The sequence below is a fragment of the Moschus berezovskii genome, chromosome 2 (genome assembly GCF_049115385.1).
Source record: "Moschus berezovskii isolate FMDL1 chromosome 2, NW_MosBer_1.0, whole genome shotgun sequence".
Taxonomy (NCBI): Eukaryota; Metazoa; Chordata; class Mammalia; order Artiodactyla; family Moschidae; genus Moschus; species Moschus berezovskii.
In genome coordinates this window covers 90,158,722-90,181,236 of record NC_142461.1, presented here as the reverse complement: position 1 = coordinate 90,181,236, position 22,515 = coordinate 90,158,722, and the positions used below count along the sequence as shown (strand labels likewise).

At 38.3% G+C, this 22,515-nt stretch overlaps 1 protein-coding gene across 6 annotated transcripts in view; it reads right to left on the bottom strand.

Annotated features, from left to right (window-relative positions):
* MBD5 (methyl-CpG binding domain protein 5) overlaps positions 1 to 22,515 on the bottom strand; it is a 486,804-nt gene that overhangs the window by 266,027 nt on the left and 198,262 nt on the right. For all 6 annotated transcript variants that reach the window (XR_016035558.1, XR_016035557.1, XR_016035562.1 and 3 more), the window contains one exon: positions 3,065 to 3,211. The gene's annotated coding sequence lies outside the window, so the exon portion shown is untranslated. The remainder of the gene's footprint in view (positions 1 to 3,064; positions 3,212 to 22,515) is intronic.

The following is a 22,515-nucleotide window of genomic DNA, read 5'->3' as shown; positions in this document are numbered from 1 at the left end:
ATAAACTTTAAAATTGCTCATTGGGAAACTTCAATGTGAATAAAATTTACTAGCAGTACAACAAACATGATGCAAAAGAAATCTGGCATGAGTATAATGGATAAATTCATCATTGCTTTTGCAAGAGTTAAGCTTACTACTACAAGGAAACCTGTTTACATTCATTTTGTAAAAAGTAGAAAAACTGCACCATCTAAGTAATTATTGAATTATACACGTGTTAGGCAGCTAAGCTATTTACTTACATTATCCATCCCATTTAACCCTTATTATTATCAAATTTAAAGATGTACAAATTGAGGGACAAAGACAATCAATAATCTGCCCAAGTTAACACAGCTGGTGGGGGTGGCACAGTTGTAGTTAGTCAATCTGTTCTATGAATCTGTGTTCTTGAATAGCAAGCTTATAAGTCATACCCACTATGTTCTAACTGCCTTTCTAACTACTAAATTCTTTATAAAACATAATTTGCAAATAAACGTCAAAATATGTGAACTGAGTCAGCACTTTTGATTAGAATTATAAATATCTGTGGCTTATTAATGACATGGTCATAAATAGAATGCAATTCAAAGAGGAAAAAAAGAGCTGGTTTTTAATATAATGTGGAAGAAATATAAATTACAGCTGTAAGACATAAGATATGATGCTGTGATTAAAGAATAACTGAAGACCAAAACAAGATATGACATGTGGATAAATCATAAAAGGAAATATCAGAGAAAGAAATTCAACAACAGGTTGCTTATACAGAATCATTGTTTATGGGAACTATTTTCATTAATTGAGCAATTTGAAATATTTTCTCAAATAGGTGAATTATATCTACCAAATTAAGAGAAGATTTACATCATGATTAAAATGTAATTCTGAGAAAAGAATTTTTAGAAACAGTCACTGAATAAAAGGGTAAAGAAATATCTCCCTGACAGCTGTTATATTGATTTACTGAAGGAAGCAATGAAATCTATTTCTTTGAAGATCCTTAAAAAGAAAAGGCATACATTATCAGCAGTTCAGAAAGGTTTAGGTGTCTCTCTGCCAGAAGGCAACCAGCGGATAATCACTTATGGTTCTATAAAGCCTAGTGACTGCATAATAATGCTATTCTTATAACTATGAGGAAAGGGCAACACAGCTGCTTTTTCTTTTCTTTGGTGATCAGGATTTGCTATCCAAAAAGTTGCAGAATAATTTGAATGCAATTAGATGAAAATTTCCCCAGCAGAAAAGCAAAAATTAATTTTGACTCTAGTTACTGAAAGAAAACTCAGAAGCTCTACACTGGGCTTTTTAAATATTTATGGTCTTCACTTAGAAAGCAGTCCTTTATGTTCAACTTAAAAAGCAAACTAATTTGCTGGATGACCTTAGGCCTATGAGTTGAATTAACACTAAATTAAAAATTCTGAACATCTCTACAGTTTCTTTGTTTGTATAAAATGCTTGGAGAAATTCAATTTTACTTCATTCTACTGAAGTTTTTATGAGTTTACCTTTATTTCATTTCATATTATTTACTTAATCCTTTATTTTTCATGAAAGTGGAGAAGACAGATTCCTTATATTTATTATTTTTTTCTTTATAATGCAGTCAATTTCTTTCCAAGCAAATCCCCTTTAGAGGGTAATGCAATTAATTTCAGTTTTGAAGATGGAACTGTGGTCTACAATTGTTGGTCTGCTATTTTTGCAGAAGCAATAAGAGCTGTTGTGAAAGTAATGAAAAGTTCAATGGGATCTTGTGATGGATGATTCTCACAAAATATAAAGCTGCTAGGGATGTAAAATTACTGCAGATGGTGACTGTAGCAAAATTTAAAGACACTTACTCCTTGGAAGAAAAGCTATGACAAACCTAGCCAGTGTTTTAAAAAGCAAAGACATTATCTCGCCAACAAAGGTCTATACAGTCAAAGCTGTGGTTTTTCCAGTAGTCATGTATGGATGTTAAGAGTTGGATGGTAAAGAAGGCTGAACGCCAAAGAAATGATGCTTTTGAATTGTGGTGTTGCAGAGGACTCTTGAGAGTCCCTTGGACTGCAAGGAGATCAAATCAGTTCATCCTAAAGGAAATCAACTCTGAATATTCATTGAAAGGACTGATGCTGAAGCTCCAATACTTTGGTTACCTGATGTGAAGAGCCAACACATTAGAAAAGACCCTAATGCTGGGAAAGATTGAAGGCAGGAGGAGAAGGGGATGACAGAGGACAAGTTGGCGAGATAGCATCACAGACTCAATGGACGAGTTTGAGCAAGCTCCAGGAGATGGTGAAGGAGAGGGAAGCCTGGTGTGCTGCAGTCTACAGAGTCACAAAGAGTCAGACACGACTGAGTGACTGAACAGCAACAGGGATGTAAAGGGATGATGACATCCCAAGATTTTAGAGCACTTTAGAATAGTTGTTTAAAATAAGCAGGAAATGCAGAAATTAAAAAAAAATTATATATGGTATAAAATGAAAGTGAAGTGGCTCAGTTGAGTCCGACTCTTTGCGACCCCACAGACTGTAGCCTACCAGGCTTCTCAGTCTGTGGGATTTTCCAGGCAAGAGTACTGGAATGGGTTGCCACTTCCTTCTCCAAGGGATCTTTCCGACCCAGGTCAGGATCAAACCCGGGTCTCCCGCATTGCAGGCAGACGTTTTACCCTCTGAGCCACCAGGGAAGCCCTCCTATATGGTATAGATACTTTTAAAATAAATAGAAAATAATTCTAACTTCATGAACTTTTTAGTATTTGTAGTTATATATGTGTCCAAGATAGATATAAAGAGCCCTGTTTTCAAACATGGGTACTTAATAGTTATTATTTAATTTTTTTTGCATTTAGGGAAATAATGAGTCCTATATACTATATAGTACTCCAGGATAGGGTAAAAGCAGCTTACAATCATTTTTGACATGAAATAGTGCTCAGAGGAAAAAACAGGAAGGGAGAAATAGTTATGATAGAAAAAGTATTAAAAATACTTTTTATTTTTTCTAAAACATAATTATATTTGTTTCTATATACTTAATAATACAAAACTCATAGCACATATATTTCATTACTTGCCTCCAAAAAATTGTTGACATCCTCTGTAGCCATCTGTCAAGGTAGTCATTCCTTTGTGTTTGATGAAAATAGAGGAGGATTACGCTTCTATGACTGATGAAGGAAAATAGTCTGTGTTCTTGTTTTCTGGTATTTATTTCCCTGGTCCTGTTAAAAAGGAAGTAAGCATAAATTTTGAACAGATAGCCAGTTATTCTACATTTCTTTAGATTTATATTTAAGAACAATGACAGAGTTTTAGTATTACACACAGGATTTGCTAAATATTTAACTCCAGGTAAGAAAGAGCTATATCAGATGACTCAATCCCTATGTCTTTCAGCATAGGAAACTGAAATCCAGACAGGTTAAACAGCTCAACCATTTTTACAATCAACTGGTGGCAGGGCCAACACAAGAAACCAATTCTTATCATTTCAAGTTTAGGGCTCTTTCCTCTAGTTGTCTCCCAGTAGGCAGAACAGAAAACCCTCTGGAAGAGGGAAGAAGATTGGGAATAGTATTATTATCACGAACAAGCTGAATTTCTCAGCCCTAATAATGAGAGAAAAATCTAGAAAGAAAACATCATAGATAGCATTTAGGTTATTAATTCAAGTACAGAATGTATTCAACGAATATCTAAGGTATTTTAAAATTAAAGTACGATCAAGATTATTTGGTTTAAAATGACCAGTTACCATTTAATTTCTCAGTTTCATCTAGTTATGATCATTTATTTTTTCTCATCTTTGGTACTATAACAATCTATTATCCACAGAGCAAAAGAGGGCCTTTTTTATTATTTACAGAGCAACAGACCAATATTTTTAAAAACAAAATTGGATTTTAGACACTCTTGGTCAAAATCCCTCAAAGATATCCTAGAGCATCCATGATAAAATCCAAAGGATTACACTGCCTTAAATGATTGGGCACCCTCTGACACCCTCTGATTCCTAACACAGTTCCCCTTGCTGGGTGTCCAACATCCTAGTTGATCTTGTTCTTCCTTAAATATGCTAAGAACACTTTCAGTTTAGGTCTGTGACTTCGGTCCTTCCTCAGACTGGCACACTTTTCCACATAGCTACGTGCCTGTTCCCAATGACTGAAATATTCTTTTCTCTGACAGCAACACCACATGTTTCAAGAATTTACTCAAAGCCACTACCCAGAGAGGTCTTATTACTAGCTAAACAACTTTCCCACCCTCCATCACTCACCCTTCTCCCTGCTGACCCTCATTTTCTATATCCATACATGCTTCAGATCCAGGCAGAGTACTTTCTAGATATTATACAACCCAATATAATCCTTAAGGGACCAGATGGGTCTTGGAATTAAGTACTGAGTTTTTATAGGTTAATATGGTAAATATACTATAATTATGCACTCTCTCTCCCAACTCTGAGCACTCTGAAATAAAATGCCAATATTTTTAAAAGCAAAACATATATTCTTTCTAAGTGATATTTATAAAAAGACAACAAATAGTTCTTATCAGTTTTACTACTAAACAAGTTAATATTAGGTCAGGTTTTATCACTATATGAGTTGCAAAAACTTTGTTTCAGAGCTTTTGGATTTTAGAATTGCAGGTAAAGAACTGCAGAATATAATATATACTTATTTTTTTATTGCCTGTCTCCTTTAAGTAATGTAAGCTTAAAAGACCAATTTTTTCCCCTGATGTATGCCCAGTGGCTAACAGATAAGTACTCAAAAATATTAGATGAAAGGTTAAGTAATCTTCTGTAAAGATTAGTTTCTATTCTTAACATTATAAATAAATCTTATTCTAAAATAATAATCGGAGAAGGCAATGGCAAGCCACTCCAGTACTCTTGCCTGGAAAATCCCATGGATGGAGGAGCCTGGTGGGCTGCAGTCCATGGGGTCGCTAACGGTCGGACACGACTGAGCGACTTCACTTTCACTTTTCACTTTCACACTTCACTTTCACACATTGGAGAAGGAAATGGCAACCCACTCCACTGTTCTTGCCTGGAGAATCCCAGGGACAGGGGAGCCTGGTGGGCTTCCATCTATGGGGTCACACAGAGTCGGACACGACTGAAGTGACTTAGCAGTAGCAGCAAAATAATAATATTCTTCTCAAATGAAGGAAAAGTTGAAAAAATCATTTTGAAAGATTCTTAAAATGATTTCTTCTTGTATAGTTCATTGAAAGAAAAAATATGATAAACAGCATTTACATAAAATGACAGGAAACAACACCTGAGCTCAACAGAATTCTAGAAATTTAGGAGCTTCCTTGTGTTCCCATTTTCTATTTAACTACTTATCTATTTATCACTTAACCATCCATCTTCCATCTATCTACCTTTTTCTCTTTGATTTTGATATTTCACCATTCTTGACCCAACACATTATCTCTAAAATGAGAGGGCAGAACTCAATCTTTAGTAGTTCCACGATTTTACTAACAGTTAAATAACTGAGGCACTAATCAATCATTCTATCCCAGAAGTTGACTGGCTCGTCTCAAAGACATATAATCTTGTTTATCTAACCTACAATTAAAAAACAGAAACTAGTTTTTACTTAAATTTAAACATGTATGTTTAACTCAAATGAAGTGGCACACTTGTCAAATAACCACTTTATGTCACAGATACAGAATACTCAACTTTGGTGTAAGTTTCTGCTGAAGAGTATGCCTAATAGTAACACATATTTATTTAGCATTTACTGTGTGCCAGGTATTCTAAATTCTTACAATATATTATTAAACTTAAAACATCTGTACTAGCTAGATACTAATATCAACCCCCTGTGGTAGCCTGGATTACTCCTCCCTTTCCTCACCACATGACCATAGGAGGTACATATATACCTCTCTGCTCTTTGAGTTTGGAACTGGCCACATGCCTTGCTTTGACCAAATGGGGTAACAGCAGACAACTCACAAGCAGAGCCTTGAAATACGTATGCTTTAGCAACTTGGTTTCTTCTTTGCTATCTTGACTTAGTCTCTGAGGAAAAAATGTTTCAGGTAGTTGCAGGTCCAAGGAAGATAAGACATGAAGCACAGACCCAGATGCATCTTCCACTTGAACCCACATCTGGTTGAGTCCAGTCTGGATCAGACCTACTCCTCTTACCCACAGATTTCTGAGCAAGAACTAAATGCTTATTGTGGCATAACAGTGAGATTTTTGTGGTGGTTTGTACTACAGCAAAAGCTCACTGATAAAATTCCTCTTTATAGACAGCAAAAATGAGGGTCAGAGATCAATTTGTCCAAACTTTCATAGCCAATAAAGAGCTGGATATGAAGCCATGCAAGTCTAGGTCAAAGGTCTATACTCTTTTAAGTCTCTATGCTATACTGCCACTGCATTAAATTTGCTGTATCATGAGATATTAAGCCATTAATTAATATGGCAGTGGGTGATTTGGCACATTAAAATTCATAATTGTAAATTTATCTAATTGTCAGTGGACAAAGATGTCCTGCAGCTTTCAGTATAATATTTCATTTTGAGACATTAATAGATATAAAATAAATGTACTTTCTGAAGGCAGATTAATAAGACTACATATCTCATGATGTAGCTTCTCAACTCACCCTGGCACTAAACAGTGGCTCTCAGTACTGACAGTTCTACTGCATGATTCTACTCTGACTTTGGCTGACCTTTTCAGGCATGCATCAGTGATCCAAGCTGAATCTCTGTTTTAGTAGCCTGAAATTTGGATGTGTGAGTGGGAGCCCTCATCAAGTGCTCTACTCTAGGGAAAGATGAAATCCCCAGAGCTACTCTTGTTCCTTTTCTTCCCGCCTGTCAATTGCATGATACTTTAGTATCTTCCCAGGCAAATGCCCTTTTTAAATAAATTTGCCAAACTGTTTTTCCTTGTTGCAACCAAAAGAAATTTAACCAAAATAAAGTTTAAAAATCCACTGTTCTTTTTGTTACAACTTAAAAGTGCAGAGGAAGGACTTATTAAAAAGACCAAATAAAGTTTGCATTTGTTTTCTTTTTTTATCCTGTTGAAGTAATTTAACAATCATAGTTATGGATTGTGTGTCAGTTGATACAAGTTAAATATTCTTCCATATTTTAAAAACTGGGGCTCATGGACCCTAAAGGATCTGTGGATAGATCTAAATTTTATTAAAACTGCAAAAGTAGATTTCCTTTGGAAACCTACATATTTTCTGAATTTAAATACATTTTGTTTATAATGCATTTAATGAGCTTTCTATATTCCTTTCTATAATGAAAGGCAAATTAATATATGGAATTATTTTTGTCATTGATTCACTCAAATATTTATGAGACTCAAATCTACTCCAGATATTGTTTTAGATACTGAAGATACAACAGGGATGAAACAAAGTCTCTGCCCTCATAAAGGAATAAGAAAGAATATGAGGGATATAATTTAAAAATTTCACAGCACTAATAGTAATGAATTTGATACAGCAGGAGGAGAAGGGGACGACAGAGAATGAGATGGCTGGATGGCATCACCGACTCAATGGACATGAGTTTGAGTGAACTCCGGGAGTTGGTGATGGACAGGGAGGCCTGGTGTGCTGTGATTCATGGGCTCACAAAGAGTTGGACACGACTGAGCGACTGAACTGAACTGATACAGTAAGGAGATGAGAGAAGCTTGAAAGTGTGAAAGTATGAAGGTAAAATGCCTGTGAAGGTTTATGAGCGATCTTTAATCTATACCTAATCTTCAAGGGGAATACATCATCATATATAGGAAATTCTGCAAGAAATCATATGTATGAGTAAACAAGAGTTCAACCATCAACACAAAGGCAATGTTTTATATACTTTTAATTTTACTACCACAATGGAGCCTCTCAATACTTCTTACAGAGGAGCAGGAAAGAAAACGGAGCCTCAGAAGTTTGAGAAACTTCAGAACTTTGTGTAGTGGTAGAACCAACCATGGGCTTCCCTGGTGGCTCAGACGGTAAAGAATCTTCCTGCAACACAGGAGATATGGGTTCAATCCTTGGGTTGGGAAGATCCTCTGAAGGAAATGCATACCTACTCCAGTATTCTTGCCTGGAGAAACCCATGGACAGAGGAGCCTGGTGGGCTACATGGGGTCACAAAGACTCAGTCAGGACTGACTAAGCTTAGCACACAGCACAGAACCAACTAGGAGGGGCATCTCTGGTGGTTTGGTAGTAAAGAATCAGTCTGTCTATGCAGGAGACACGGGTTCAATTCCTGGCTCAGGGAGATCCCCTGGAGAAGAGAACAGCAACCCACTCCAGTATTCTCGCCTGAAGAATCTCTTGTACAGAGAAGCCTGGTGGGCTATCGTCCATGGGGTCACAAAGGAGCTAGATGTGACTTAGTGACTAAACAATAAGAACCAACTACAGCCTGGTTTCCAAGTTTCCTAGCTTTTGTTTCCATTATTGATGCTTTTGAACTACGGTGTTGGAGAAGACTCTTGAGAGTCCCTTGGACTGCAAGTAGATCCAACCAGTCCATCCTAAAGGAAATCAGTCCTGAATATTCATTCGAAAGACTGATGCTGAAGCTCCAATACTTTGGCCACCTGATGCGAAGAACCGATTCGATGAAAAAGACCCTGATGTTGGGAAAGATTGAAGGCGGGAGGAGAAGGGGACGACAGAGGATGAAATGGTTGGATGGCATCACCGAAGGAATGGACATGAGTTTGAGTAGGCTCCAGGAGTTGATGATGGACAGGGAAGCCTGGAGTGCTGCAGTCCATGGGGTCACAAAGAGTCGAACATGACTGAGCAACTGAACTGAACATCATCTTAACAAAAGACAATTAGTTTCACAGCAGGCAGTGTTGAAATTTCCTTTTATTTACTTTTGTGAGCTACTTGTGAACTAGGACAAAGAAGCAACATGATTGGGGTCACACAGAAGCTGCTGGTAACAAGTTGAACATCTTTTGTCATCAGGCATAAGCTCAAATCACTTTGGGACAGCATGAGAGAACTGGTAGTGGAAGAGTTTGAGAATGTAATATATAGCTAATTTTCTCTACCATTAGATTTAACATAGAGCAGAGGCTGGCAAATTTCAGCCAGTGAACCAATCTGGTTTGCCACCTGTTTTTGTAAGCCCCCATGCCCCACCCCCAAGCCAAGAATAGTATTTATATTTTAAACATTTCAAAAAGCATCACTAGAACAAAAATTCACAACACCTGAAAATTATATGGAATTTAAATTTCAGTGTCCATAAATAAAGCAGAAACACCATGCTCATTTATTCATGCATCACCTGTCAGTGCTTTCAAAATGCCCCAACAGTAGTTGAGGACCTGCTGGTCAGCCAAGCCTAAAATGTTTACTATCTGGCCTTTAACAGAGTTTGCTGATCCCCGATCTAGAAGGTCACAGAATTTTCCAAGGAGATCATAATTTTAGAGGCAGTAATAACATCTGTTACAACTTTAAGAAACTAATAACTGTACAGTTATTGGAATTAATGGAATGATTTGAGAGCACCTGAAGCATATGATTCAATGACTATCCAAGGCCCCGAGAAGCATGTTTGTATCTTAGCCACTCTCGCAGCTAACACTTGGATGACCTCCTTTGCCCCATGCTGTTTGTGATTATTACAGAGGTTTAAATTGTTTAACTACTAGTCCTACACTTTTAAATTTGCTGTCTCATAGATTGTTGGTTTAAGACAGCAAGCACAAAGAAACTTCTGGTGACATATAATCAATGAGTAAAAACTGTGTGGAAACAGTGACAGATTTTATTTTCTTGGGCTCCAAAATCACTGTGGATGCTGACTGCAGCCATGAAGTTAAGAGACACTTGCTTCTTGGAAGAAAAGCTATGACAAACTTAGACGTGTATTGAAAAAGCAGGGATGACACTTTGCTGACAAATTTCCATATAGTTAAAGCTACGGCTTGTACAGTGGTCACGTATGGATGTGAGAGTTCGACCAGAACAAAGGCTGAGCACCAAAGAATTAATGCTTTTGAACTGTGGTGTTGGAGAAGACTCTTGAGAGATCCTTGGACCTCAAGGAGATCAAACCAGTCAATTTGAAAAGAAATCAATCCTGAATATTCACTGCAAGAACTGATGCTGAAGCTGAAGCTCCAACACTTTGGCCACCTGATGCAAAGAGCCAAACTCATAGGAAAAAGGCCCCTATGCTGGGAAAGATTGAGGGCAGGAGGGGAAGGGGGCAACAGAAGATGAAATGTTTGGATGGCATCACAGACATAATGGACATGAATCTGAGCAAACTCTGGGAGATAGTGAAGGACAAGGAAACCTGGTGTGCTGCAGACCATGGGGTCACAAAGAGTTGGACACAACTTAGTGACTAAACAATAACAACAACAAAAATCACTGAGGGAGCTTTCCTGGTGGCTCAGTGGTAAAGAACCTGCCTGCCAATGCAGGAGATGCAGATCTGATTCCTGGATCAGGAAGATCCCCTGGGATGGCAACCCACTCGAGTATCCTCATCTGGAAAACCACATGGACAGAAGAAGCCAGGTGGGCTACAGTCCATGTGGTCATAAAAGGGTCAGACATGACTTAGGAACTAAACAACAACGACAACAATTAATGAGGAGCATAAAAATCCTGTGAATCCTGTAAATTTGCCTTAAGATGACTGTCATCAAATCTGTAAGCTGCATTTATCTAATCAAAAGTAACCCCTAGAAGACTCAAATATTCTAAAAGTCAGTTGTAGCCCACTAGTCCCCTCTGTGCATGGGATTCTCCAGGCAAGGATACTGGAGTGGGTTGTCATGCCCTCCTCCGGGGGATCTTCCGAACCTAGGGATCAAACCTGTATCTCCTGCATTGGCAGGCAGATTCTTTACCTTCTCTACCACTGCACCACATGGTATATATTTTTATATTGTTTGATCTTTAAACCATATTTGTGTTTTACCTATTCAGTCTTCAGATTTTCCTGTCTTAAGGTCAGGTCCTTCTCATGGAGCCATGCATGTGAAATCCTTGCAAGTTAGCTTCCTGGTCCCAATCCTTGTTGTTTTGTTCTCTCAGGAGGTTCTTCTAGGTATTTGTACACTCAGTCAGTGTAAATGGGTTTGAGATCGAGAGAACACAGACCTTTTCTCCTTGATCTCCCTTGCTCAGGATATGGAACTTTGTTTTACACACCCACAAAGACAAATGTGTATATAATAACATGTATCATATTTACATAAATGAATTCTCTTTGAGTTACAAATACCAGAAATTCAACTCAAATAGCTATAATAATTTTGAGATTGTCTATGAGAGTGCTGACAAAGGTCCATCTAGTCAAAGCTATGGTTTTTCCAGTCGTCATGTATGGATGTGAGAGTTTTACTATAAAGAAAGCTGAGCACTGAAGAATTGATGCTTTTGAAATGTGGTGTTGGAAAAGACTCTCAAAAGTCCCTTGGACAGCAAGGAGATTCAACCCGTCAGTCCTAAAGGAGATCAGTCCTGAATATTCATTGGAAGGACTGATGTTGAAGCTGAAGCTCCAATATTTTGGCCACCTATTGCAAAGAACTGACTCCTTAGAAAAGACCCAGATGCTGGGAAGGATTGAAGGTGGGGAGAAGGGGACAACAGGGGATGAGATGGTTGGATGGCATCACCCACTCAATGGAAATGAGTTTGAGCAAGCTCTCGGAGTTGGTGATGGACAGGGAAGACTGGCATGCTACTGTCCATGGGGTTGCAGAGTTGGACACGACTGAACAACTGAACTGATAAGATTGCCTGTGGACACCAATAGGTCTTCCCTGTAGCTCAAATGGTGGGAAATCTGCCTGCAATGCAGGAGACCCAGGTTAGATCCCTGGGTCGGGAAGATCCTCTGGAGAAGGGATTGGTAATCCACTCCAGTATTCTTGCCTGGAGAATTCCATAGACCAAGAAGCCTGGCAGGTTACAGTCTGTGGGACTGCAAAAGAGTCGGACACGACTGAGTGACTAACACTACTGCTACACTACTATGGACACCAAGGGTAAGAAACTCTTAATAAGATTCCTGGGGGATTCCCTGGTGGGCCAATGGTTAGGATTCTGCGCTTCCACTGAAGGGGGCACAGGTCTGATTCCTGGTCGGAGAACCAAGATTCTGCATGCTGTGCAGCATGCCCCCCAAAAAAGATCCCTAACTCCTAGGTTGAACTTTGCCATGCACCTACTTCATAGTAAATAGCAAATAAATATTAGTTGTTATCATTTGTGGAGATTTCAAAGCATGGTATTTGCTTTTCTGTGTCACATCTGAATATTGTTTTTAAATGTGCATGATCTATTAAACAAGTCTTAGATTAAAAAAAAAAGAATATGGTGAGGATCATATTCAAAACTTTTTTGAGCAAAATTTTCTGATTTAGAAATTAAAATCTGCTGATACTAAAAACAGATTTACAGGCTTCATGGAAGTTTTATGTAACTGTTTTCTAAACTTTATGCTTTTGCAACTTATCATATTTAGAAATGTTATTTCTCTGAATATTCACTATAGAGGTCCAATTCCCCTTGATTTGCAATCATATCTCATAAAGCTTTGGGTTGTGATCTGATTTTTAATAATAAAGGTTCCTAACATTTTTTGTAACTGAAAACAATGACATTTCTTGAAAATTTTCACACTTATTTTTAAAATGTTGATAAGCACTGTATCAACGATTAGGAAAAATAAGTGATAATATTTATTCAGTCTACATATTCATTCATTATTTCTCCAGTAAACAGATGAGTAGAAACTCTTTGCCAGCCTTGTAGAAAAAAAGAGATAAATGATAGTTTTTGCCTTCAAGATTACAGGCAAGTAGCTAGAAAAGTGACAAGTATACAGATTTTTGAGATTTAGTCTGTTAACTTCTTTAATAGATGTGAGCTGCTCACAGATGTAAAGAAGCTGCTACTTTATACCTAGAACAAAAATGAACTCAGTTTCTGGTGGTGAAAACAGAAGAGAAACTCTCTTTTCAAAAAGCATGCACTTCAGCTACAGAAGTAAGGCAGGTAGGGTCAAGTGAATGTTTACCTAGAAAAAACAATATATATTCTAAATGGATGACCAAATTCTCCTTTTCTCTTAATTCCAGATAGTTTACACAATACCAATCCAAAACCTTTGGGAGTCACATGTGTTTTGGAATTCAGAACTTTCTAGTTTTGAAAGGGAAGTATACATCCATTATAATGGTTAAAAACACACCAAAATTTAAAAAAAATAACCAGTTTTTAATGTCTAAAACATACATCAAAGACTGCTTGGTATCAAATAACAATTTCAGAATTCTTGTCACTGATAATAACTGATTCAAAAAGAATAAACTATCATGAATTGCTGAATTAATACATGAAATGAAGTACCACCCATGCAATAGAATATTATATGGTCATGAAAGGAACGAAAATTTGACACATGGTACAGTATAAATGAAACTTGAAAATATCCTCAGTAAAAGGAGCAAGACACATAAAGCAGTACAGTGTATGACTCTATGTATGTAAAATGTTCAGAAAAGGCAAATCCATAGAGACTGAAAGAAGACTAATGTTTGCTAGGGCGTGGCACAGAGGGGAATGAAGATTGACTGGTAATGGGTACACAGTTCCTTTCTGGAGTGATAAATATGTTCTGAAATAAGTGGTAATTGATGTACAACAAGGTGAATACACCAAAAAGCACTGAATTGTATAATTTAAAGTTGAAAAATTTATAGCATATAATATAGCTGTCATCAAAAGTTTTTCTATGAAAAGAATGAACTCATTAGAGAAGTTTTTATTTTTAAAGTATTAAAAATAAACTACTAAGATAAACTACTAAATTATAAAAATAAACTACTAAGCACATATGAGTTCATATGTGCTAAGTTGCTTCAGTCATGTCCGACTCTTTGCAACCCCCTGGACTGTAGCCGTCAGTCTCCTCTATCCATGGGATTCTCCAGGCAGGAACACTGAAGTGGATCTTCATTTTCTCCTCCAAGGGATCGAACCCATGTCTCTTAATGTCTTCTGTGTTGGCTTTGGCATCTTTACCACTAGCTCCACCTGGGAAGCCCAAGATAAACTATACTAGGGAACGATTTCAGTTTATGACTACGAATAACCACACAGTTCTAATAAGACCTAGATAAAAGAAAACAGTAATAAAGCTCTTCAGACACTTCACATTTCAAAATCTAAGCACGAAGACAAAAATCTAATCATGTAACATGTATAATTAATATGGATAAGTAAACATAGGAAAAGAATAAAATAATAGATTAAACCTGGTTTAGACTAAAGTGTGTCCTTATTTCAAAAATTAAAAATTCCAGATGCTGAAAACAGTCAAGAATTAATCTGGTATTTTTCCCCTCTAAATTCAAAGTTCAAATTCTTTATATTCCAAATTAAGTTAGGAAGTATTTATAAACCAATCTAAACCCCTACAATAGAATCACTGTGGACAATGGTTTTTGGCAAGTAGAATAAATTTAAGATTTAAATTGAATAAACTGAAGAAGATTTAAAAGAATAAATTGAAATTTTAACATTGAAGATTCAACCAGAAGAATGAAAGAATGAAGAAATTAGAATCTGTCTGAATTTGAATAATTTTAAGTTTTAACATGCAAAATGTGAATTATTGAGAAAAAAGAAACCAGAAAAGAAAGAGACAGCAAAGCTTGCCAAAATCTATGTTCATTTACTTGGGTCCCAAACTGATGTTCCCGTCAGGACTGAGCTGAATATATTACTCACTAGAATACATACAATGGAGTGAAGATTCAGGTGTTAAAATTAATCGAATGAATGCTTCCACTGGCAGGTGACAACTAGTCAGCAATGGGTAAAGAGAAATTTGACTCCACTGTATGAGGAAAGTCAACACTGAAGTGACAACTGCATATTCGTCACACATGCAGTGGAGAGTTCTCACTAAATGTGGTCCACTGGAGGAGGGGATAGCAAACCACTCCAGTATTCTTGCCATGACAATCCCATGAGCAGTATGAAAGGCAAAAAGTTATGATACTAGAATATGAGCACCCCAGGTCTGTGGTGTCCTATATGCTACTGGGGAAGAGTGAAGGGTAATCGCACATAGCACCAGAGAGAATGAGTGCCTGGGTCAAAGCAGAAATGACACTCAGTTATGGATGGTTCTGGTGGTGAAAGTAAAGTCCAACGTTGTTTAGGTCTGAATCAAGGGAAATCAGATGTGGACAAGCAGCAGATGGCAAGAGTGAACAGCGTTATCTTAAGAATCAGGGCATTAAAATGGATTAAATTCAGTTCAGTTGCTCAGTCATGTCCCATTCTTTGCGACCCCATGGATTGCAGCACATCAGGCCTCCCTGTCCTTCACCAACTCCCGGAGTTTACTCAAACGCACGTCCATTGAGTTGGTGATGCCATCCAACATTCTCTCCTCTGTTGTCCACTTCTCCTCCCACCTTTAATCTTTCCCAACAACAGGGTCTTCTCCATTGAGTCAGTTCTTTGCATCAGGTGGCCAAAGTATTGGAGTTTCAGTTTCAGCATCAGTCCTTCCAATGAATATTCAGGACTGATTTCCTTTAGGATGGACTGGTTGGATCTCCTTGCAGTCCAAGGGACTCTCAAGAGTCTTTTCCAACATCAAAGTTCAAAAGCATCAATTCTTCGGTGCTCAGCTTCCTTTATAGTCCAACTCTCACATCCATACTTGACTACTGGAAAAACCATAACTTTGACTAGATGGACCTTTGTTGGCAAAGTAATGTCTCTGCTTTTTATTATGCTATCTAGGTTGGTCATTGCTTTTCTTCCAAGGAGGAAGCATCTTTTAATTCCATGGCTTCAGTCAACATCTGCAGTGATTTTGGAGCCCAAGAAAATAAAGTCTCACGGGTTCCATTGCTTTCCCATCTATTTGCCATGAAGTGATGAGACCGGATACCATGATCTTTGTTTTCTGAATGCTCGGCTTTAAGCCAACTTTTTCTCTCTCCTATTTCACTTTCATCAAGAGGTTCTTTATTTCTTCTTCGCTTTCTGCCATTAGGGTGGTTTCATCTGCATATCTGTGGTTACTGATATTTTTCCCAGCAATCTTGATTCCAGCTTTTGCTTCATCCAGCCTAGTGTTTCTCATGATGTACTCTGCATATAAGTTAAATAAGCATGGTGACAATATACAGCCTTGGTGTACTCCTTTTCCTATTCAGAACTAGTCTGTTGTTCCATGTCCAGTTCTAACTGTTGCTCCCTGACCTGCATACAGATTTCTCAAGACGCTGGTCAGATAATCTGTTATTCCCATCTCTTTCAGAATTTTCCACAGTTTCTTGTGATCCACACAGTCAAAGGATTTGGCATAATCAATAAAGCAGAAGTAGATGTTTTTCTGGAACTCTCTTGCTTTTTTGATGATCCAATGGATATTGATAATTTGATATCTGGTTCCTCTGCCTGTTCTAAATCCAGCTTGAACATCTGAGAGTTCACAGTTCATGTAGTTTGGAGAATTTTGAGCATTACTTTGCTAGCATGTGAGATGAGTGCAATCGTGTGCTAGTTTGAGCATTCTTTGGCATTGCCTTTCTTTGGGATTGGAATGAAAACTGACCATTTCCAGTCCTGTGGCCACTGCTGAGTTTTCCGATTTGTTGGCATATTGAGTGCAGCACTTCCACAGCATCAACTTTTAGGATGTGAAGTAGTTCAACTGGCATTCCATTACCTTCACTAGCTTTGCTCATAGTAATGTTTTCTAAGGCCCACCTGACTTCGCATTCCAGGATGTCTGGCTCTAGGTGAGTAATCACACCATCATGATTATCTGGGTTGTGAAATCTTTTTTGTATAGTTCTTCTGTGTATTCTTGTCACTTCTAAATATCTTCTGTCCTTTATTGTGCGCATCTTTGCATGAAATGTTCCCTTGGTGTCTCTAATTTTCTTGAAGAGATCTCTAGTCTTTCCCATTCTATTGTTTTCCTCTATTTCTTTGCATTGATCATTGATTGGCTTTCTCATCTCTCCTTAGTATACTTTGGAACTCTGCATTCAAATGGGTATATCATTCCTTTTCTCCTTTGCCTTTAGCTTCTCTTCTTTTCACAGCTATTTCTAAGGCCTTCTCAGACAACCATTTTGCTTTTTTGTATTTTTTTTTTGTGGATGGTCTTGATCCCTGCCTCCTGTACAATGTCACGAACCTTTGTCCACAGTTCTTTAGTCACTCGATCAGATCTGATCCCTTAACTCTATTTCTCAATTCCACTGCATAACTGAAAGGGATTTGATTCAGGTCATACCAAATGGTCTAGTGGTTTTCCCTACTTTCTTCAATTTAAGTCTGAATTTGGCAATAAGGAGAGTTCATGATTCGAGCCACAGTCAGCTCCCGGTCTTGTTTTTTGCTGACTGTATAGAGCTTTTCCATCTTTGGGTGTAAAGAATATAATCAATCTGATTTCAGCATTGACCATCTGGTGATGTCCATGTGTAGAATCCTCTTTTGTGTTGTTCAAAGAGGGTGTTTGCTATGACCAGTGCATTCACTTGGCAAAACTCTATTAGCCTTTGCCCTGCTTCCTTCTGTACTCCAAGGCCAAATTTGTCTGTTACTCCAGGTATTTCTTGACTTCCTACTTTTGCATTCCAGTCCTCTATAACGGAAAGGATATTTTTTTTGGGTGTTAGTTCTAGAATGTCTTGTAGGTCTTCATAGAACCATTCAACTTCAGCTTCTTCAGCATTACTAGTTGGGGGATAGAGTTGGGTTACTGTGATATTGAATGGTTTTCCTTGGAAATGAACAGAGGTGATTCTGTCATTTTTGAGATTGCATCCAACTACAGCATTTCGGACTCTTTAGTTGACTGTGATGGCTACTCCATTTTTTCTAAGGGATTCTTGCTCACAGTAGTAGATATAATGGTCATCTGAGTTAAATTCATCCATCCAGTCCATTTTAGTTCACTGATTCCTAAAATGTTGATGTTCACTCATGCTACCTTCTGTTTGACCACTTCCAATTTGGATGGGATTAGGTAAATTTAATTCAGATGACCATTATATCTACTACTGTGGGGAAGAATTGCTTAGAAGAAATGGAGTAGCTCTCATAGTCAACAAGAGAGTCCTAAATGCAGTACTTGGGTGCAGTTTAAAAATGGCAGAATGATCTTGGCTTGTCTCCAAATCAAACCATCACACATCACAGTAATTCAAGTCTGTGCCCTCAACCAAAATTGTCAAAGAAGCTGAAGTTGATGGGGTTCTATGAAGACCTCCAAGACCTTCTAGAGGTAAATGAAAAAGGATGGCCTTTTCATCAAAGGAATGCAAAAGTAGGAAGTCAAGAGAAAACAGGCAAGTTTGGCCTTGTAGTACAAAATGAAGCAGGGCAAAGTCTAACAGGGTTTTCTCAAGAGAACATGTTGGTCATAGCAAACACCCTTTCCCAATAACACAAGAGATGACTTTACACATGAATATCACCAAACGGTCAATACTGAAATCAGATTGATTATATTCTTTGCAGTTAAAGATGGAAAAGCTCTAAATAGTCAGGAAAAAGACCTGGAGCTGACCGAGGCTCAAGTCATCAGCTCCTTATTGTAAAATTTAGAATCAAGTTGAAGAAAGTAGGGAAAACCGCTAGGCCATTCAGGTATGACCTAAATCAAACCCTGTATGATTATATACTGGAGGTGATGAATACAGTCAAGGGATTAGATCTGAGTGCCTGAAGAACTAAGGACAGAGGTTCATAACATTCTACAGGAGGTGGTGACCAAAACCATCCTCCCAAAAAAGAAATGCAAGAAGGCAAAGTGGTTGTCTGAGGAGGCTTTACAAATAGCTGAGGAAAGAAGAGAAGCAAAAGGCAAAGGAGAAAGGGAAAGACATACCCAAGCAGAGTTCCAGAGAATAGCTAGGAGACCTTTCTTAAATAAATGAACAATGCAAAGAGAAAAAAAAAGAGGAAACAGTAGCATGGGAAAGATGACAGAGATCTTCAAGAAAACTGGAGATATCAAAGGAACATTTCATGCAAGGATGGCCATGATAAAGGACATAAACAGTAAGGATCTAAAACAGAAGCAGAAGAGATTAGGAAGAGGTGGCAAGAACACAGAAGAAGTATACAAAAAAGGTCTTAATGACCTGGATAACCACGATGGTATGGTCACCCTGGAGTGCAGAGTCAAGGGGGCCTTAGGAAGAATTACTGCAAACAAAGCTAGTGGAGGTAATAAAGTTTCACCTGAACTATTTAAAATCCTAAAAGATTATGCTGTTAAAGTGCTGTACTCAGTTAGCAAATTTGGACAACTCAGCACTGGCCACCACAGTGGAAAAGGTCAGTTCTCAGTCCAATCCCAAATAAGGGCAATGCCAAATAATGTTCAAACTACTATATAATTGCACTCATTTTGCATGCTAGTAAGGTTATGCTTAAAATCATTCAAGCTAAGCTTCAGAGTACATGAACCAAAATTCTCCAGATGTACCAGATTGGTTTAGAAAAGGTAGAGGAATCAGATCAAATTGCAAACACTCACTGGCTCACAGAGAAAGCAAGGGGATTAAGAAAAACATCTATTGCTTCACTGATGACATGAAACCTTTTGATTGTGTGAATCAAAACAAACTGTGAATATTCTTAAAGAAATGGGAATACCAGACCACCTTGTCTGTCTCCTGAGAAACCTGTATGTGGGTCAAGAAACAAGAGGCAGAACCTTACAGGGAACAACTGATTGTGACCCTTCTTATTTAACTTATAAGTAGAGTACATCATGTGAAATGCCAGGCTGGATGAATCACAAGGTAGAATCAAGATTGCTGGGAGAAATATCAACAACCTCAGATATGCAGAGGATACCATTCTAATGGCAGAAAGTGAAGATGAACTAAAAAGCCTCTTGATGGGGCGAAAGAGGGCACTGAAAAGCTGGCTTAGATCTCAACATTAAAAAAACTAGCATCATGATATCCGGTCCCATCACTTCATGGCAAATAGAAGAGTAACAGTGGAAACCGACAGATTTTATTTTCTTGGGCTCCAAAATCACTGTGGACAGTGACTGCAACATGATTGTGGACATGAAATTAAAAGAGGCTTGCTCCTTGGAAGGAAAGCTATGATGAACCTAGACAGCATATTAAAAAGCAGAGACATTACTTTGCCAACAAAAGTCCATATAGTCAAAGCTATGGTTTCACGTACAGATGTGAGAGTTGGACCATAAGGAAATTGAGTAGTGAAGAACTGATGCTTTCAAATAGTGGAACTGGAGAAGACCCTTGAGAATCCATTGGCCTGTAAGGAGATAAAACCAGTCAAGCCTAAAGTTAATCAATCCTGTATATTCATTGGAAGGACTGACACTAAAGCTCAAGCTCCAGTACTTTAGTAACCTGATGCAGAGAGCTGACTCGTTGGAAAAGATCCTGATGCTGGGAAAGACTGAAGGCAAAAGAGAAGAACGAGGCAGAGGATGATGTAGTTAGGCAGCTTCACCAACTCAATGGATGTGAATTTGGCTTCCGTCTATGGGGTCACACAGAGTCGGACACAACTGAAGTGACTTAGCAGCAGCAGCAGCATGGGAGATACTGCAGCCTGGTGTGTTGAAGTCCACAGGGTCCCAAAGAGTCAGATGAAACATAGTGATCACACAAAAAACAACACATGAAAATTTATATATATACTAAATTTTGTAACAATAAAAAACTTTATATACATCTATCAAGAAACACTTTAATATTCACAACAAATAAACTGATCCTAAATAAGATCATGGCATCTGGTCCCATCACTTCATGGGATATAGATGGGGAAACAGTGGAAACAGTGTCGGACTTTATTTTTTGGGGCTCCAAAATCACTGCGGATGCTGATGGCAGCCATGAAATTAAAAGATGCTTACTCCTTGGAAGGAAAGCTATGACCAACTTAGACAGCATATTAAAAAGCAGAGACATTACATTGTCAACAAAGCTCCGTCTGTCAAGGCTACGGTTTTTCCAGTAGTCATGTATGAATGTGACAGTTGGACTATAAAGAAAGCTGAGCGCTGAAGAATTGATGCTTTTAAACTATGGTGTTGGAGAAGACTCTTGAGAGTCCCTTGGACTGCAAGGAGATCCAACCAGTCCATCCTAAAGGAGATAAGTCCTGGGTGTTCATTGGAAGAACTGGTGCTGAAGTTGAACCTCCAATACTTTGGCCACCTGATGCGAAGAGCTGACTCACTGGAAAGACCCTGATGCTGGGAAGGATTGAGGGCAGGAGGAGAAGGGGACGACAGAGGATAAGATGGTAGGATGATATCACCGACTCAATGGACATGGGTTTGGGTGAACTCCAGGAGTTGGTGATGGACAGGGAGGCCTGGTGTGCTGTGGTTCATGGGGTCGCAAAGAGTCCGACACTACTGAGAGACTGAACTGAACTGAACTAGGTTGGTCATACCTTTTTTTACAAGGAGCAAGTGTCTTAATTTCATGGCTGCAGTCACTGTCTGCAGTGATTTTGGAGCCCAAGAAAATAGTCTGTCCCTTTTTTCATTGTTTCTCTATTTACCATGAAGTGATAGGATGGGATGCCATGATCTTAGTTTTTGACCGCTGAGTTTTAAGCCAGCTTTTTTACTCTTCTCTTTCACCTTCATCAAGAGGCTCTTTAGCGCCTCTTTGCTTGCTTTGTGCCATAAGGGCAGTGTCTTCTGCATGTCAAAGGTTACTGATATTTCTCTCAGCAATCTTGAATCCATCTTGTCTTCTTCAAACCTGACATTCACATGATGTACTCTACATAGAAGTTAAATTATGCAGGGTGAGAATATACAGCTTTGACATATATCTTTACCAATTTTGAACCAGTCTGTTGTTTCATGTATGGTTCTCACTGTTGCTGCTTGACCTGCATACAGGTTTCTCAGGAGGCAGGTCAGGTGGTTTGGTATTCCCATCTCTTTAAGAATTTTCCACAGTTTGTACTGATCCACACAGTCAAAGGCTTCAGCATAGCCAATGAAGCATAAGTAGCTGTTTTTTGGATTTCTCTTGCTTTCTGTATGATCCAATGGATGTTGGTAATTCGATCTCTGGTTCCTCTATCTTTTGTAAATCCAGCTTGTACATCTGGAAGTTACCAGTTCACCGGCTACTGAAGCTTAGCTTGGAGGATTTTGAGCATTACCTTGTCAGCATGTGAGACGAGTTCAATTGTGCAGTAGTTGGAATATTCTTTGGGGTTGGAATGAAAATATGACTTTTTCCAATCCTGTGTCCACTGCTGAGTTTTACAAATTTGCTGCCATATTTGAGCAGCATTTTCACAGCATTATCTTTTAGGATTTGAAATAATTCAGCTGGAATTCCATCACCTCCACTAGCTTTGTTTGCAATGATGCTTCCTAAGGCCCACCTGACTTCGCCCTCCAGGATGTCTGGTTCTATGTGAGTGAACACACCATCATGGTTAT